Source organism: Penaeus monodon, chromosome 16, assembly GCF_015228065.2.
Source record: "Penaeus monodon isolate SGIC_2016 chromosome 16, NSTDA_Pmon_1, whole genome shotgun sequence".
Taxonomy (NCBI): domain Eukaryota; kingdom Metazoa; phylum Arthropoda; class Malacostraca; order Decapoda; family Penaeidae; genus Penaeus; species Penaeus monodon.
The window spans coordinates 28,293,883-28,301,382 of record NC_051401.1 but is presented as its reverse complement, the minus strand read 5'-3'; positions in this window follow the sequence as shown (position 1 = coordinate 28,301,382).

Sequence of the window (7,500 nt, the reverse complement as noted above, 5' to 3'; positions counted from 1 at the left end):
TTGTGGTTATTTTTATTATTATTATTATTATTATTATTATTATTATTATTATTATTATTATAAAACTTTAGATCTGCTAATTAAAATCAAACACCGGGTCACTACCAGCGACCTAGGGTGATTGAAGTTTGAGGCAATGGAACACCAACAAAAACATGCACATAACTTTTGCAGCAGGTTTTCCGAGTGCACAGCAAAGCAATACATTACTTCATTACCATATTATTATTATTATTATTATCATTATTATTATTATTATTATTATTATTATTATTATTATTATTATTATTATTATTATTATTGCTGTTGTTGTTGTTATTATTGTTGCTGTTGTTGTTGTTGTTGTTGTTGTTGTTATTGTTATTATTATCATTATCATTGCTATGAGCATTATGGTATTATTCGTATAATTATTGTTTATTTTTTTTATTGCTTTTTGTCCTGGCGCTGCCAGTGTGTTCTCACGCAGATCGTGAGCGAGTGAGTAACAGGCACTTCGGGAGTTCCCCCAAAAGTTCCCGGTCGCTCATCACCCTTCACCGTGTTTGTTTCTTGTTTTTCATTTAGTTTTTCTTTTATTGTGTTTTCGGGAGGGGGGCTTATTTGGACTCCTCGCACATCAGTAATGACTTTTTGTGATCTCAAGCACTAGCATTTTTTTTTTTTTTTGTAAATTTGTTCTTCCCATCACTCTTTAATCTATAATGCACACTAGTTCCCGCCCCCGCAGCATCCCGAGTCCCACGATTCACGGGAGTCCGCGAGAACGGGCGAGAGTCACAGCGGCGACGTGGGAACTCCGTAACTGTTTGTGTGAAGAATCTCACGCGACGTTTTTTTTTTTACGTAGCGGTGGAATGCAGGGCTGAGTGGAGTTTTTGTGTGTCTGTGATTTGGTGTGTGTGTGTGTGTGTGTGTGTGTGTGTGTGTGTGTGTGTGTGTGTGTGTGTGTACCTGTATCTGTATCTGTCTGTATACCTTTTTGTCTGTGTGTAGGTTGTATGTTTGTATGTCTGTGTGTGTAAGGGTGATAGTACTGATTTGTTCATAGGTAGCAAATGACAGTGAAAATAGAGACAGACAGACAAACTGATAGATGCAGCCTGAGGGCAGTGAGCGGGCGTGTGGAGGCTTTAAAGCGGCGTCTTTCGTCTCCATGAGGGAGGGCGGTAGCTCGGGATTCTTCGAAGCGACTCGCTTTCCTGAGGAATTTTCGAGGCTTCCTTGAATTCGCCTTAAAGACGAGCGGCGAGGGCACACTCACATTTACACACATACACATACATACATGCACATAAATGCACACATATACACTCGCATGCATACATACAAGCTGTAGCCGCTGCTCCTTCAGCTTCATTGCTGCCTCCTCCTCCTCCTCCTCCTCCTCCTCCTCCTCCTCCTCCTCCTCCTCCTCCTCCTCCTCCTCCTCCTCCTCCTCCTCCTCCTCCTCCTCCTCCTCCTCCTCCTCCTCCTCCTCCTCCTCCTCCTCCTCCTCCTCCTCCTCCTCCTCCTCCCCCTCCTCCTCCTCCTCCTCGCAAAAACAAACGAATTTGCCAGCTATTTGCCTCCCCCCTCCCCCTCCCCCAGTGCGCCTGCGTGGAAGCTTTCTCCGCGTGATTTGCGAAGCCTTGTTATTTGGTCGTTGGAGGCGCCGTGTCGCGCGTGTGACGGTGTTCGGCCCCGCTCATTCGCCCCAAATTGTTCTCGAAAGTTCTGGTGTGATTCGAATACGTGGCAAGAAAATGAGCGGATGATTTATTTTTATGATTGGCGAAAATCAAAATGTTTGTCGTTCACCTTTACCTTTATTTGTTTTTCTTTTTTTTATGTTTGTCTCCGGTTCTGTTCGTCGTCCATTTTTTTTTTTTTTCGATTTTTTTCTCTTGTTTGTCATCTCCTCCGTAAACTTGTGCATTTTTTCACATCCGTATTCCTTTTTCTATTGGTTTTCCCATTTACCTGGACCTTCTTTGTTCTTTTTTTTGTGTATGTGCCAATTTGCCTCTTATTATCGTCGTCTCTTTGTCGGTGTTTCGTTTCTCTTGTGTTCGCCCTCGATTTTCCTAATTTTCCTTTTCTTCTGGTATTTTTTCATATTCTTTTTTTTCGTCCTTTTCTTATTGAACTTTCCGATTCCAAAAATCCGTAAGGTCGGCAACACTCGAATGCACGTATAAGGTTATAGAAGTTACAACCCACATAAAATGTAAACTCGGAGTATGATAACCTACGAAACTGATGAAGGAATTTGACTGATTATGTAAATTATTTCGAAAATGATTATGCAAATAGGAATATCAGTGTGTTCTCATTTTATGCCATATCATTAAGGATAATTACTATATACCGTCGAGTAATTTCAGATCCAAAGTCAAAGAAAATATAAATATTTATAAACCTTTGAATACCGTACAAGACTTTGAGAAAAGTAGGCATGTAGTTTCGTAGATCGATTCATTTTGATAATTATGTAAATATTTTGATATGAATATTCATGTTATATATAAACGAGGCAAATGGACAGGAAATCGAATTTATAAATGATTGAGTGAGCGGAGACACGAGGCCGATTTGTGCAGGAAATCAAATGATATTTCCGAAGTTGCTCCATCATTTCATAGTTTTATTTTTACATTCTTATTATTTTTGTAGTAGTAGTAATAGTAGTAGTAGTAGTAGTATGCATGTGGTGATTATTATGATGATGGTTTGATTTGAGGAACAGATTTTGGGTTCATTCTCTTGTTTATAATCCTTGTTTATTACCAACTCCAACAACAACAACAACAACAACAACAACAACAACCATTCTTTATTATGGTTGGTTAGTATTGTTGCCGCCATCGTACTGAAATGTTCATGTCTCGTTAATGTTCTATGGTTATTTGCCATCATTTAAATTACTTTTGGTACTAATATTCCCGATTATTATTTTTCTTTGCTTCTCGAACATCCCTGTGCATTTGCGGGCTTTTTCTCTCGTGGGCGTGGCGGGAGCGGCCTCCTCCTCCTCCATCCCTACTCCTCCCTTTTCATCCTCTTCCTTCTCCTCCTCTTCCCTTCTTCTTCCTCCTTCCTTCTACCTGTTCTTCCACTTTTCCTTCCTCTCCCTTCTCACCTCCTTCTCTTCTCTCTATCCTTCCTTTCCTTTCCTTTTGTTCTCCCTCCTTCCGCAACTTCTCCATTTCTTACTTCCTCCTGTCCCTTCCCCCTACCCCTCCCCTTCCTGCCCCTCCTTCCCCCCTCCCCCTTCCCCCTCCCCTTCCCCCTCCCCCCCTTCCCCCCCTTCCCCCCCCCCTTCCCCCCTCCTGCCCTTCCCTTGAAACCAGAGCTTATGGCTGATCTTGATTACACGTTATTAATCCCGGAAGCCTAAACTGTGGAACCGTTCTTTATCTGTCTATCTATCTATCTATTTATCTATTTGTCTGCTTGGTTGTCTCTCCGCCTGTCTATATATCTGCCTTACTTTTTTATCTGTCTCCCCTCTTCTTCCCCTCAATCCTCCTCACGTGGCTGCCCTGCATCTCCCTCCCTCCGTTGTGTCCGCGTTCCTCCTCTCCTCCTTCTCCGTCTCTCCCCACATTCTTTCTAATTCATTATCTCCTTGCATCTCCCCTTCCTGCCTGTTTCTTCGCCCTCCCTCCCCCCCCTCGCCCCCGCTTCCACTTGCAAGAGAGGACCCCCCCCCTCGCCCCCGCTTCCACTTGCAAGAGAGGAGCCCCCCCCTCGCCCCCGCTTCCACTTGTAAGAGAGGAGCCCCCCCCTCGCCCCCGCTTCCACTTGCAAGAGAGGACCCCCCCCCTCGCCCCCGCTTCCACTTGCAAGAGAGGACCCCCCCCCCCCTCGCCCCCGCTTCCACTTGCAAGAGAGGAGCCCCCCCTCGCCCCCGCTTCCACTTGCAAGAGAGGACCCCCCCCCCTCGCCCCCGCTTCCACTTGCAAGAGAGGACCCCCCCCCCTCGCCCCCGCTTCCACTTGCAAGAGAGGAGCCCCCCCCTCGCCCCCGCTTCCACTTGCAAGAGAGGACCCCCCCCCTCGCCCCCGCTTCCACTTGCAAGAGAGGACCCCCCCCCTCGCCCCCGCTTCCACTTGCAAGAGAGGAGCCCCCCCCTCGCCCCCGCTTCCACTTGCAAGAGAGGAGCCCCCCCCTCGCGCCGGGGACAGCAGGCACGACCGGGAGTGTGGCTTTAAGGCGGAGTGGGTCGGCTACGTCTCTTGCCCCCTTCCTTCCCCGTCTCTTTCCGTCTCTTTTCTGGTCTTCTTTTTTCGTGTTCTCCTTTTTTCATTTTCTTCCTTTCTTCCCCCTGATTCCTTGTCCTGCATTTCCTGGCCTCCTTTCTTCCCTCTTTTTGCCCCCCCCCCCCCCCCCTCCTCTTTCCTCCTACTCCCCGGCCTTTTCCTCTCCCCCTCCTCCTTCCCTTCCTTCGTGTTTCATTCTCTCCTGCTTCCTTCTCCTTCCTCCCCCTCCCTCCTTTATGCCGTTTTAGCCTTTCCTTTTTTGTTTCATGTTTATTGTCTCCTTCTGAGCTCTCCGTCTCCGTTCCTTTCGTCTGCGGTTTGTGTTATTCCTCTCTCCTCCATCTTGGCTTCTCTTTTTGTGTCTTTTAGTTTTTCTTATATTGTTCACTGTCCTTCATTATGTTCTTTCCTTTCTCTTCCGCTTCCTCCTCTTCCCTTCAGTTCCTCTTCCTTCTCCTCATCTTCTTATTCCTCCCACATTCTTTTCCTTTCTCTGTTCCTGTTCCTCCTCCTCTTTCTCCTTTCCATAGCCCTTAACCAGTTGTGGTTCTTTCGCCTTTCCTCTCCCCCTTCCTCTTGTTCTCCACTTCTCCATTTTTTCTCCCTCTCTGTGTCTCCCTTTTTGTGCTTTACCGCTCCATCATCTTTCTCTCGTCTCCCTTCAGTTCCTCCCCTTCTCTTTCTCTCGTCTTCCTCCCGCCTTTCCTGTTTGCCCTCCCTCTCGCTCTTTCCCGGCTTTCTCCCTTGTCTCCCTGTCTCTTCCTGTCTCTTCCTCGCTCCCCCTTTCTCTCCGTTTGTGCTGTGCCGTTCCTCTCCCCGATCTTGGTCTGTGGGATAAGATTACGTGATTAATGAAACGCGAGTCTGGCTTGCTCTAATGGACTTTTGCAGTTGCCAGCCCAGATTCTTCTCTCTGCTAAGAGTTCTTTTTGTTACGCTATCTCCTCTTCATCGCCTTTCCTTTGCTTCCCCCTTTCTCCCCCTCCCCACTACTCCTCTCCTCTTCCTCCTCTTCCGCTCTTCTCCTTTCCTCTCCTCTCTCTCTTCTCCTATCCTCTCCTCCCGTCTCCTCTCTCTCTTTTCGTCTTTGCTCTTTACTCTCCTCTCTTCTTTCTTTTTCTCCTTCTCCTTTTCCTTTACCTCTTGCTCCTGAGGAATCAAGTGTTTGCGGACTGGGTGCTTGGAAACGTGTGTCCTCGCGTGTGTATGTGGCTTTGTGACTGTTTGGATGCGCACGCGCGCACTTCTATCCGTATGTGTTTTTCTGTGCGCGCACGTGTGTGTGTGTGTGTGTGTGTGTGTGTGTGTGTGTGCGTGTTGTTTAACCTCATGGCCCGCTTGAAGAAGTTTCGAGGTAAGAGCTGCTTGAAGGCCCAGTCTTGCCCGAAGACCAAACACTTATTAAACACTTATTTTTAGCTTCCCGTACCTCGGGCTCGCGCGTTGAAGGCCGCTGCCGCCGCCGCCGCCCGTGCTTCCTTGCGATCGGTGGCGGAGAGAAGCCGGTGGGGGGGGTCATAGTGTATACACGACATTCCATTATTATCCTCATGGTCATAATTAATTGTTGTTAATAATAATAGTCATAGTTCTAGTAAAAGTTAAAAGTCCATGCATAAGTATTAATGTGAGTGTCATTCGACCCGCCCTCCGGCGATTTACTGTGCCGACCGGCCTTTCGGGATCACGGCGTTCCGCCACTTCCCCTTTCTTGTCACTTTTTAAAAGTTGTGGGTTTTCCTCTGGTTATCGTGGTTGGGGCTGTTTATGTCGGCTCGTGATGTGGCTGTATTTTTTTTATAGTTAATTTGTTGCGTTTATCCTTTGCATTTTGGGTATTTGTTTACTTACTCTATCTTGATCATTTTTTATCTCCCTCGTCTCCATTTATTTTCTCTTCACTCATGGGATGTTTTGTTGTCTTATCTCATCCTCATGACCTCATATGTAGCCTTGTGTGACCCGTGACATCATGGCGAGGAGACCATGACGTAAGAGCTCTCATCACTTCTTGTAAACAAAGGCCTTTTCAGGGAAATTCAGATGTTTGTGTGTGTGTGAGATTCAGAGAGAGAGAGAGAGGGGGGGGAGGAGGCAGGTAGGTAGGTAGGTGGGTAGGTAGGTAGGTAGGTAGGGAGGTGGATAGGGAGGGAGGGAGGGAGGGAGGGAGCGAGGGAGGGAGGGAGCGAGGGAGGGAGGGAGCGAGGGAGGGAGAGAGAGGGAATGAGAAGGAGAGACAGGAGACGGAGACACGGCCTAGGCAAACAAAGAGGAAGGGGAGAAAGGGTACTCTAAGTGTAATTGAGACATCACGTGAAGCGAAGGCCCTGCAAAGCGAAGCGCGGAATGAGTGACACACGAATAGCAGAGCAGGAAACGAGACCCCCCCACCCCCACCCCCTCACTCCAAAAAGAATGTTGATATTATGCTCTCACACGTTTGCTGGTATTTTCCTTCCCTGTTTTATTTCCCTCTTACTCTCGCACCGAAGTTTACGTCACCCCTGATTGTCAACGCCCCATCTTTCTCCGTTTTAATCTGCCCTCCCCCCGCCCACTCGGCGTCATCGCCCCGCCCCCCGCTCCGCCCTGGTTGAGTGATTGATCTCTGGGATTCCGTCGTGCAATCCGGCAATCAGAGGGCTCGGGACGCGGCCACAAGTTCGGATCCGCCAATTGCTCAAAGTTGTTTAACGTCACCTCGTCGGTAGCGGGGGGGGGGGGGGAGCTCCACCTTCCCGTCCTCGCCTTTCTCCTCCTCCTCATCTTCCTCCTCTTCCTCCTCATCTTCTTCCTCCTCCTCTTCCTCCTCTTCCTCCTCATCTTCTTCCTCCTCTTCCTCCTCATCTTCTTCCTCCTCCTCTTCCTCCTCTTCCTCCTCCTCCTCATCTTCCTCCTCTTCCTCCTCCTCCTCCTCTTCCTCCTCCTCCTCATCTTCCTCCTCCTCCTCATCCTCCTCCTCCTCCTCCTCCTCCTCCTCATCTTCCTCCTCTTCCTCCTCCTCATCTTCCTCCTCTTCCTCATCTTCCTCCTCTTCCTCCTCCTCCTCATCTTCCTCCTCATCTTCCTCCTCATCTTCTTCCTCCTCCTCTTCCTCCTCCTCCTCCTCCTCCTCCTCCTCCTCCTATTCCTCCTATTCCTCCTCCTCGCTACCTCTTTATTCTAATTCTTTTTTTTTTCTTATTTTTTTTATTATATATATATTTTCTTTATCTCCCTCCTCCCCCTCTCCTCCTCGCTCTCCTCCTCCTCCTCC